This window comes from Gossypium arboreum, chromosome 11, assembly GCF_025698485.1.
Source record: "Gossypium arboreum isolate Shixiya-1 chromosome 11, ASM2569848v2, whole genome shotgun sequence".
NCBI classification, from domain to species: domain Eukaryota; kingdom Viridiplantae; phylum Streptophyta; class Magnoliopsida; order Malvales; family Malvaceae; genus Gossypium; species Gossypium arboreum.
The window spans coordinates 49,675,247-49,687,885 of record NC_069080.1 but is presented as its reverse complement, the minus strand read 5'-3'; the positions used below and the strand labels follow the sequence as shown (position 1 = coordinate 49,687,885).

The window sequence follows — 12,639 nt, the reverse complement described above, 5'->3', positions numbered from 1 at the left end:
GAGGTTCGTAATATCTTTAATTGGTTGTATTGCCTTGCATGGTTTTTAGACTTATGTAATTAAACTGTTGCAAACGTAAATGTCCCTATGACCTTATATAAATAATAAGAAACACATAGTTGATATGATTAGTAAAATGCATATTTATCTAAGTAAAAGAATTTGAATAGGCTTAATTTGCTTTCAAAACTCATGAAAGATCAAGTTTCCATGGAAGTATTTCCGAACATTGTTAAGCATGATAAAGTAAATTGAGTTGCTTAATATAATTATCCTAGCCCATTTAATGTTGATTGTTTTTGTTGCTAAAGTCATTCATTCGTGCATTTAGGTAAGTTGCATCTAGATTAGAATTGCATAGGGATCAATATTTGCATCTAATTAATTTTACTTAGTTTAATCATCATCATCTAAATTATTGAGTTTTTACATCAAATTGTTAATTATAATTTTTAAATTAATCGGTTAAGCTTATATAGTCCCTATAGAGACGATAACTCATTTTTACTTACTTATTACTTGAACGAATATGTACACTTGCACAAACCCCATTACAAGTTTTTGGTATCATTGTCGGGGACTATTGCCTTAATCATTCTTTGTGAAACTATTTTTACTTTATTTCTCAGGTTTTTTATGAGCATAAATTGAATCATTGATCTATTACCCATTGACCCTAAAATAGAGTGGACTTTTATACAAAGAAAGTACGAGAGATCTGTTGAAAGACAAGTTGAGATGGACCTTGGAAATCAAAATGATAGACTAGGTAATGGAGTCAATCTAGTGCACAACCCAGTCCTTATTGTTGATGATAGTGATTATGGCATCGCATGAGTTAAATAAGAGAATTAGAAAGCTAGATATCAAGGCACCCCAATTTGAGTTGAAACTAGTGATGTTTCAAATGCTCTAATCGGTGGGCTAGTTCAGTGGTATGCCAAAAAAAAATCCACACTTACACCTTAATTTGTTCATGTAGGTGAGTGGTTCATTTAAGTTAGTTGGTGTGACTAAAGACGGACTGAGGTTAAAACTATTTGCGTGCTTGTTGCGAGATCAAGGACGAGCATTGCTGAATTCATTGCCACATAGTTCAATATCTATTTTCCAAAAATTGGATGACGAGTCTTTGTATGTGGTATGGGAAAGTTTCAAGGAATTACTTCATAAGTGTCCTCATCATGGGACTCCTCATTGTATCTTGTTGGAGAAATTTTATAATGATCTCAACACACATACAAGATTAATGGTAGATGCTTCTACAAATGATGTGATTTTGTCTAAGTCTTACAATGAGGCTTACGAGATAATCGAGAGGATCTTATGCAACAATTACCAATGGCCGACAAGTTGAGCAGTTTCAGGAAGACGAGTAGCTGAAGTGCATGAAGTGGACACACTAACCTCATTCTCTACTCAGGTATGTTCTATTTCCTATATGTTAAAATAGTTTACCACTAATGGTTTGAACAATTTTTCAGCTCAATCACCAAGTCAGTATGATGTAATTTCTTATGTATATTGTGGGGATGGTCATTCTTTCGAGAATTGCCATTCAAATTCTAAAGCAATTTATTATGTAAGGAATCAGTATCAAAATAGAAGTGGACAAGGACCACAATCCAACTTCTACAATCCTTTGTGGTGGAATCATCCGAACTTTTCCTAGAGTAACCAAGAAAATGGACCAAACAACAATCAGATGCAGCATAGACCCCATCAAACCCAAGGTTTAACCAACAAGCCCTAAAACCAACTCAAGCTAAGTCATCAAGCAATTTGGAAGACTTGTTGAAAGCATACATGGTGAAAATGACATTTTGATCCAAAGTCAAGCAGCAACGTTGACAAATCTGGACAACTAGAGGGCCAGTTAGCTACTGAGCTTCGTAGTGTACACAGCAAGGAGTCTTGCCGAGCGATACAGAAAATTTGAAAAATATGGGTAAGGAACATTGCAAAATGGTCGATTTACGAAGTGATAAGATTTTGGAACCCAAGGAGGTTGTGGTTGAAGATGAACCTAATGAAAAAGAGGAAAGTCAACCAACAGTTGAAGTTCCTACAACAGAAAAGTTGGATGCTAAAAAATTTGATGAGGTAAACCCTAAACTAGTGAATTTTGAAAAGCTAACATGCTCTTTTACAAATTTGTCTTCTCAGAAAAGTTGGTTTTTGTAAATTGAAAAATATATAAGATTTTTCCTATATAATTTGTCACCTTTTACTTAAATTTGTTGTTAAAACCAAGTAATTTCTTAATAAATTAATGAAATATATGAAAATATGAAATTGGGACATAGAAAATAAAAAAATGTGATTTTATGCTTTATTATATAGTTTTATGCGAAAAATGGCTTCTTTTATATTTATTTGAGCATATTATATTTTCAAGCTATAAAGTGGGCCATACATGATTAAATTAAATAATAAAATATAAAGTTATATTTAATAATTTATTTTAATATGTTTCATTAATAAATTGGGTTTTAATTAATTAAGTAAATTGATTAATTAAAGTGGTTAAATTATTTTCTTTGGTCTTCTAAATTATCTATTATTTTTGGAGAAGTCTGAGAGCTTTTTACTTTGATTACAAAACCATCCAAATGGAGGACTAAGTCAACCCAAAATTCAGCTGCATGTGGATGTTCATAAATTAAATTTTGGTTTAATTGCATAAGGCCCTTGAAGAGTTGAAAAAATCAGAGATTTACCCGGAGATTTGCAATTGACCGAGTCCTGATCCTGATGATGTGTGGCACTTAAATCAAGCAAAAATCAGCAACATTTCCACAAATCATGGCCGGCCACCCTTGGAGGAATCCTCAAAAGATGGACACTCCTATTTTTAGCAAACTAGCTCCCTTGCCTCACCTAAAAATAAGACCCCATTTCTTACTTTTCTAATCATCCCTCACTCATTCATCATTCTCTCCTCTCTTAAATCTTTTAGCTTTCATGCTTATCATCATCTTTGCATAAAGATTTTTAGTAAGTTAGCCTCTTAAAGAGCCCTTGGTCGGCCACCTTGGAGAGCCATCAACAAAGGAGCGAAGTGAAGGAACGAAGGAGCACTCGTCAGTCAGATTTTTGGGTGACAGCCACTTTGATTTGGTTTTAATCTTTATTTTCTTTAACTTAATTCAAAAATGTTTGCTATGTGTTTACTATTCTTGTTTACAACAGTGATAGCTTAATTTTATTTAAGCTACGATGATTATTTTGATTGAATAATATTTATTTGATTCATGCTTATAATATTTGTGCCTCAGTCAATCATGTTTTCAATTAAAATCAAGTCTGTATTTCATTCATACGTGATTAAAATGCACCTGAATTAGCTGAGCAACCCTAACCAGACGACGGCTAATGGATACATAATTGAAATGTGCATGCTCAATTTTAATCCGAACCTGATTAAATTGTAGGTTGCATAACAACCCTAACCAGACTCTGTTATCTGCATAGTTTTTAGATTTGTGTGATTAAACTGTTTCAAACCTAAAACGTCCCTGTTACCTCACAAGAATACTAAGAAACCCTTAGTAAATAAGGATTAGTAAAATGCGTATGTAACACCCTAAAAATTTAGGGTTTGTAATTTTGCCAGTTTTAGCACAAATTTCCTATTTGCGTTAGTGGTTAGTAGATTTAGGTGTGTTTGAGGGTGTTTGGGAGGTCCTGGGTTCAAGCTCCAGCTTTCGCAGTATCTTTGCCTTTGCTCTTAAAAAAACCTTAACGCTGGCACTTGTGCCTTTTGACTAATCGTGGTAGTGCTATGTCACAAAAAGCCTTGTGGCTTGGTGGAGGTGGCGTGACATAGCTATTGGGGAGAACAAGGGTTTGAAACCCATGGTAAACAAGGAGCATTTATTTTGTACTTATGGACGGCTAGTGGTTGAGTTAGAGTAGACTTCTATGTAATGGAAGTTTGAATTGGTCTTCAGTTGTTGGGAGAAGATTGTGGAGGATATCAAGGAGGGTTTTGAGGAGAGTTTCAAGGGATTTAGAAAGGGGGAGTGTTGTAGCCGAATTGTGCAACTCTTTTGTGCAAATTTGGTGGGGAGCTCTTAGGGTGCGTTTTCGGCATTTGGTGTGTGGTAGGAGCCGAATGCTTCTTTTTCTAATCTCAGGTTTTACTCTTTTGTCATTTTGGGTTCCATTGTTCTCTTGTGTCGATTTCTTGGTAGTCACTTGAATTTATTTGGGATTTATTGGTGCAATCCTTTTAGTGTCAAGTGGCAAGGGTCTTTATACCAGAAAGCTCGTGACGTTTCCTCTAAAATTCTTTTATTTTCCTCTTTGTTCCAAGGGTTGCTGAATTACTCTTAAGCCAAGTATTAGTGGCCTTTTTATTTCTCTTCTAACCGAATCTATTATTGCTGCCAAGTCTCAAACAATTCCCCTTTTGGTTTCTAAGGTTGGTAAAGCCGAACTCTACCCCATCATCTTTTTCTTTTGTTTTGTTCCTTTTTCATTATTTTTTCTTTTGGAGGGTAGCCGAATACTTGTCTGCTGGTGATTGACCGTATCGGTGAGGAGCTAACTGTCTCTTGATCTCGTGGAGTTAAGGTAAGTGGTTCTTTAGCCGAATCTTGGAAAGCTTCTTCCTTTGTGTTTGATTTTGTATCCCTTTGGCTGAAAGACTGTTTCCTTTTTGGTTGCACGGGTTCGTCTAACACTTTTCATTCTCGTTCTATGGATGCTAGAGATTCGTTTCCTTTAACCCGCCGATTACCATTTTTCGTGCAAGGGGTCTTCTGAATATTGGTAAGCAACATTAGAGGAGTAAAATGGATTCAATAAATTGATATTACATTAGTTAAAGTTGAGTGTGCTAATATGTGGTGGTTATCGTAGGTGATTGATTTTGGAAACGTTTCAACTTCAACCCATAGCAGGTGTGTAATCGCAACCCCCTTCCCGTTATTGATCAATAGCCAAAAATGTGTATCCACACTACTGCGTGACTGTACATCGGAAAAAACCGAAAAAGCTGAAACTTCGGCATATGAGACCTCACGAGCAAGCGATTGCTTATGGGTAAACCGTGCCATACATTAAAGGTGATAACCACAGCGTTCTTGTGGGCTTGAGCCATTTCTGGGCTTTGTTAGGCCGAGATGAGCCGTGTGGGCTCGATGGGCTCGTGGGCCCCACACGGATAAAATGCGCGGTAAGTGCCAAACTATGGTTTAGGTTATGAAATCGCATAGTCGCAACCAAAAAAGGACTAGATGGGCCACATGAGCGTGTGGACCCACTTGGGCCGAGTAACGGGCCTCGGGCCCACTGGCACTGTTTTGGCCATATGGATTATTTGAGTTATTCGTGATGACTGTAGACCCTCTAAGAGGTCGTTAATTGTATTGAGACCCTAAAACTGGTTAAATGACTGAAATACCCCTGAAAGGTAAAAATTACGATTTTACCCCTAGCTGACGAGATGATTATTGTGTCCTAGTAATAGGTTAACAAATGTGTGTTGATATTTATGTGACTGGTTGTGATTACAGCATGCTGTATACACTTAATAATTATGACATGACATACTGCATGGGGTTGGGTATATGATATGGAGGAAGTACTGTACTGGTGACTATGTCACGATGATTATTACTGGTGGTTTACCACACTTATCGCATCGGCGGCTATCTTTGCGTTATTATTATTATTGGCGCGCTTTGTTTGCGATATTGGTGTGCTAGTTGGGTGGGTCGATTGATATCCCTACAGGAGTGTTGGTTGGTACGGGTAGTGTGCTGGCTGGTATAGGATGGGTTGCATCATGCATTTATACTGATATTGTATTGGGCTTAGGGCCACATTGCTACTGTTAAGGGCTAAAGGCCCATACTGCATTGTTACTGAATAGGGCTTTGGCCCAGATTGTACTGTTACTGTGTTATTTACTATTCGTTTGTTATTGGGATTACACACTAAGTTTTTGTAAACTCACCCCGTTTCTAACTGTCCAGGTAATACCTAAGCTTAGATGGTTTGGGTCATGAGGGACTTGAGATAGCCACACCATCTTTCGCTTTCTTTTCATTGTAATTAGATTTCGTTTTGGGTTTTGATTTATGTAATAAGGCCGTTGGTGGGTTTTAAGTTTTAATTTGGATTGTGATTTCTTATAGTAAACTGCTAGTCTAGGAAAACTCGAGTTTTCAAAATAGCATGATTTTCTAAGGAACACGAGCTTCTAACAACAAAGTTTTCAAAATGCTTTCGCAGTTTTAAAAGAAGTAATATACCAAAGGCAAACAAATTGGTAAACATTTTGACGAGAACTTTAGTTAATTAATAATAAAAGGACTTAGATTCAGTAATGGATTTTTACCGGGAAGATCAAATTTGAAAAAAGATTTGATGTGACGCACCAGATTTGGCCGTAACGTCTAGGCCTGATTGGGGTGTTACAGCGTATTTACTAAGTAAATGATTCCGAAAGGACCTAATGTGGTTTCCAAACTTATGAAAGATCGAGTTGCCATGGAATATTTTTCTGAATATTGATAAGCATGTTGATAATAATTTGAGTTTAATTAAAGTAATTGTCCTAGCTTATTTATGTTATAATTGTTGCTTATTGTGTTATTTCTTCAAAAATCTATTTCATTCATATAGTTTGCATACTTAGGATAAATTGCATTAGGGATCATTGCATTTAGTTTCATATACTTAATTTTTCATCACCTCTCAATTATATTGTTTTTTATTTATCAAATTGTTAATATAATTTTTCAAATTAATTGGCTTAGCACAAATACAATCCCTGTGGAGACGATAACTCGATACTTACTTATTACTTGATAACAACTGTGTATACTTGCACAAACTCGAGCATTACATTTGTATCAACCTAGAGTTTCATATCCATAAAGACTTCAGCAGAATAAGCTGAAACAAGAGGTAGAATTCAATAAGTTTTCAGATCTTTTAAAATAATTACACAACAACATTTCGTTGGTGGAGGCTTTAGAGAAAATGCCCAACTATGTGAAGTTTGTGAAGGATATTTTGTCCAAGAAGAAACGACTTAAGGAGTATGAGACTGTCACTTTGGGAAAGGAGTGTTGTGCATTCGTATAGAACAAACTACCTCCAAAACTGAAGGATCTTGGAAGCTTTACGTTATCTTGCAACAAAGTTGAATTATATTGCAGTAAAGCTTTGTGTGACTTAGGAGCAAGCATCAATTTGACGCCCAAATCCATTTTCCTGCAAACTTTATTTTGTTGGATTTTGAAGCAGATAAAGAAGTTCCGATTAGGCTAAAGAGACCTTTCCTAGCCATGGGAAGAATGTTGATAGATTTGCAAAAAGGAGAACTCTCTATGCGAGTTCAGAATGATAAGGTAACATTTAACGTTCTGAAGGCGATGAAATTTCCCAATCTGACGGAGGAATGTTAAGTAATAGAGGAATTAGAAACCTTAGTTTCTATGGGATGCAAGAGAAATTTTAAAGAAGACACATTGAAGAACACTTTAGGATCTAAACCATTCCAAGATCAAAAAGGTAATGAAGGTTTGGTTTTGATGGAAACCAATCCGAGGATTTATGATCAACCACTGTGATTCGAACCTCTAGAGTTAGAAGTTCGAGAATTTACCTAACCCAAGTTTTTAATTAAGGAATTGCCTAAACTCAAGCTAAAGGTATTTCTATCCCATTTAAAATACATTTATCTTGGTAATAGTTCTACTTTGCCTATGATTGTTTCAACGGACTTGATAAAACATCAAGTGGAGTAATTGATTGCTATTTTAAAGAAATTTAAAAAGGCAACTGGTTAGACTATAGATGACATGCGAGGTTTAAGTCCTTCCTTCTGTATACATAAAATTATTTTAAAGGAAGGTGAAAAAGGTAAAATTAGTGGGACAAGGAGACTTAACCCTATCATGAAACAAGTAGTACGGAAAGAGGTGATCAGATGGTTATATGCGGGAATTATTTACCTCATCTCAAATAATTCTTGGGTAACTCTAGTAGAATGTGTACTAAAGAAAGGTGGGATCCTGATTGTCGAGAATGAACAGAACGAGTTAATCCTGATGAGAACTGTCACGGGTTGGAAAATCTATACGGACTACAGAAAGTTGAACAAAACCACTCGTAAGGATCATTTTCCATCATTTTCCATTGCCTTTTATAGATCAAATGTTAGATCCATTGGCATGTAATGAATTTTATTGCTTTTTAGATGGATATTCAAGATACAACCAAATAGTTGTAGCCCCGAAAGACCAACATAAAATGACTTTTACCTGTCCAAACGGTACATTTTCTTTTAGGCAAATGTCTTTCAGCTTATGTAATGCACCTACCATAAATCAACGATTTGTGATGGCAATTTTCACTGATATGGTTGAAAATTATGTTGACGTTTTCTTGGATGATTTTTCTATTTTTGGTAACACTTATGACGTTTGTTTGAGTAATTTGGAAAAGGTACTAAAAAGATGTGAGGAGACAAATCTTGTCCTTAACTGAGAGAAATGCCACTTTATGGTTAAGGAGGGAATTGTCTTAGGACATAAGATTTCCAAAAACGGGATTAAAGTGGATAAAGCAAAGGTGGACGTAATTGAAAGATTACCACCACCAATTAGTGTGAAAGGAGTTAGAAGTTTCTTAGGTCATGCCAGATTTTATCGTAGATTTAATAAGGATTTTTCAAAAATTTCTAAACCTTTATGTATGCTTTTAGAAAAAGATAGTGTTTTAGAAGCTTTTAAAGAATTAAAAAGTCGGTTAATATCAGTTCCAATAATTATTTCACCTAATTATAACGCACCTTTTGAGTTGATGTGTGATGTAAGCGATTTCACCGTTGGAGTTGTGATAGGTCAAAGAAGAAACAAAGTGTTTCACCCTATCTACTATGTAAATAGAACTTTGACAGGAGCCTAAATCAATTATACGGTAACTATAAAAGAACTCTTTGATATAGTTTATGCTTTTGACAAGTTCTGTTCATATCTTATAAGATCCAAAGTTATAGTGTTCACCGATCATGCATCTATTAAATACTTACTCACAAAGAAAGATGCTAGAGCGAGGCTATTTCGATGGACACTTTTACTCCAAGAATTTGGCCTTGAGATCCAAGACAAAAAGATGTTGAAAATCAAGTAGCTGATCATCTGTCGAGGCTGGAACAAAATGAGGTAACTTCTTCACTTGTTCCAATTAATGAGAATTTTCGTAATGAGCATATCTTCGAGGCAAGTCAAATCTATGAAACACCTAGGTTTGTTGATTTTGCCAATTATTTAGCTGTTGGAATAATTCCTCGAGAAATGACATACCAATAAAGGAAGAAATTCCTTCATGATATTTAATACTATTGGGAGGATCTATTTTTGTTTAAACAATATGCAGGTAACATAATCAGAAAGTGCGTAGTTGGAAGTGAGACTGATGAGATTCTGTACCACTACCATTCATCTCCAAGTGGGGGACACTTCAGTGGTTCCTGTACAGTAGTGAAGATTTTACAAGCTGGATTTTTTTGGCCTACAGTGTTTAAAGATGCTTATGCATACATGAAGAACTACGATAGATGCCAAAGAACCAGAAACATATCGAGGAGGAACGAGTTGCCCTTAACAAATATTCTAGAGGTTGATCTATTCGACGCATGGGGCATTGATTTTCTAGGCCTATTTTCTTCTTCCTATGGGAACAAGTATATTTTGGTAGCTGTGGAATATGTATCCAAGTGGGTTGAAGTCGAGGCATACCCAACAAATGATGCTAAAGTAGTCATGCAATGTACCACCCCTAACTCGTATCCATCATCGGACTAGGGTTAAGAGGTAATACTAGACGTATCGAAACATTTTATGATCACTTCACAGACATTATCCATGCAACATGGCATCATAGTCAAACATCATCATAAAGTCCCTTTCTTAGGTCAACGAGACCTTAAACATGCATTAGGAAGGGGTCGAGACTAAACCGAGCACATACAAAATTTCTCAGAAACTTAACAAATTTTCAAAGTTACAGAGGTCACACGCCCGTGTTATCATGCTGTGTACCTCACACGGTATTAGACACGCCCCTATGTTTAAGCTGTGGCAAAATAGGGCATACATACTAACCTGAACCACATGGCTGGAGACATGCCCGTATGCCTTGGCCGTGGTCGAAAATGACTTGGGTCACATGACTAACCACACGCCCGTATGTCTAGGCCGTGCTCGAGACTAAATTTAAATTGTAAGACTATCCCAGGGGACACACGACCGTGTAACATAACCGTGTGTCGCACACGGCTGAGACACAGGCCAGTGTGGACAAAAATAGACTATTTGCAGCAATTTTCCACCCTTAATAGTCATCCCTACAAATCCAAAATCAAAGCACAATTCATGACCAAATAGCAACCAAAACCATACTCAAACATGATAATTCAATCCACAATGTCACCAATCAATTTCATCCTTATTATCCAAACCAAAACATACCAAAATCACATACCAAACTCATTTATTCATACATGTCATTATCCCAATTTTTCACATCCATTCTCATGTTAAAATCATATCATTTCCATAACTAATTCACATAACTAACTTACTAAATTGACCATTTCTCTCTAGGCCATTTATGCACATCAACACATGCCATTTCTTAACACAACTTATATACTCAAAAACCACACCAAATAGCAACTTTAATCAAGTCATATCACATGCCATGATATACTTTTCGCAAATCATATTCAAATACTTCTAGCTTATAAATGCCATACTTCAATATTCACATTTTCAAAAGATACCAAAATAGAGTTCGATAGTGTGGTGATGATCCTTGACAATCCCCGAGCTCCCGGTAGCTTCGACATCTACAAAACAATTGTAAACACACACAAAGTAAGCTTTCAAAAGCTTAGTAAGCCATATACAAATAAACTTATCACATAACACAATTCTAAACGAATTAATTCTTATAGCTCATGGAAAAATACAATCACTTATCCATATGTCTCATATAGCTCATTTGATCACAATTCACTTACATATAACACATTTCATTCTCATAATAATTCATGCATATAACATATGTCCACAAATATACATATACTTACCTTTCATTCCCAAACATGATATACATTTCAAACGTACCTGAATTGGATACACATTCACATAATCATTCATTTCTCCAAATGCCTGTTGAACCGTATGAAATCAAATAGGATACGCGAATAACTCAAAAAGCTCGTACAATGTCAATGTCCCAGACATGGTCTTACATGTAATCAAATATCGATACCACTGTCCCAGACAAGGTCTTACACGAAATCAAATATGATACCGATGTACCAGACATGGTCTTACAAGTAAATCTCAAATCGATGTCAACATCCCAGATGTGGTCTTACACGAAATCACATATGGAATCCTATGTCATGACATATGTATGCTAACTATTCCTATGGTCGTACGGGGCTTTTGGACATCATCACATTATCGAAACGTTCTCAATTTCACATATTCAGCTTCTATAACAATTCGTCTCAATTCAATATCATATAAGCATGAATAAATCAATTCAAACACATTTATTTGTATATAGACTTACCTCGTACAGGAATGAATGGAAACGAGCAGCTATTCAACTACTTTCAACTTTCCCCGATCTAATTCTATTTTCTTTGGTTCCTGATCTATACACATTTAAATTTAACTCCTTTATTCAACAAATCATTCAATTCAATCCATATGCACATATTTAGGGCATTTTACAAATTAGCCCTCACATTTTCACATTTTAACACTTTAGCCCTTAATCACAAAAATCGCAAAATATACAAAATTTCTACATACACATGCTTAGCCGAATTTTCCCTCAGCTTATATAAGCCCATATATTTCATTTATTTCACATTTTAGCCCCTCAATTTCTCATTTTCACAATTTATCCCAAAATACTCAAATTCATCAAAAATCCCAATACAAAACATAGTAATCAAACACATATCTTTCATTTTCTATCATCAAACTTCATAAAACTCACATTATCAATAATGGCACATCTTAAAATCATAATCAAATTCAGAAATTGAGGCATGGGTTTGATAGATTACTAAGCAACTTTCTCAAAAACGTAAAAATCATCAAAAATCAATCAAAAATCATACCTCAATTAACCAAAATGAGTGCGGAATATAAGGAAGATCAAAACCCTTGTTTTCTTTCCTTCAATCGATTAGAAAATATGAACTAATGGCCACATAACTTTTGCATTTTTTGCAATTAGGTCCTTTTTATCAAATTGAGCGCACAAATGATAAAATTAAATCACGAAATTTTCACCGATATCAATTGACATATTTTAAACACAGAAAATAATATAAAAATATTTTTTTGACTCAAATTTGTGGTCTCAAAACCACTATTCTGACTAAGGTCTAAATTGGGCCGTTACAACTCTCCCCTCATAGGGATTTTCGTCCCCGAAAATCTTACCATTGAACAGATTCTGATATTACTATCTCATTGTATCTTCAGGCTCCTACATAGCCTCTTCAACACCGTGTCGATGCCACATTACCTTTACGAACAGAATTTCCTTTTTCGCAGTTCTTTAACTTCGCGAGCTAAGATACTG

At 35.5% G+C, this 12,639-nt stretch overlaps 1 non-coding gene across 1 annotated transcript; it reads right to left on the bottom strand.

The window, feature by feature from the left end:
• Positions 1–1,085: 1,085 nt before the first annotated feature.
• Positions 1,086–1,191, bottom strand: LOC128284917 (small nucleolar RNA R71). Its single transcript, XR_008275336.1, has one exon. It is a non-coding gene; the product is annotated as a small nucleolar RNA R71 (small nucleolar RNA).
• Positions 1,192–12,639: the final 11,448 nt, after the last annotated feature.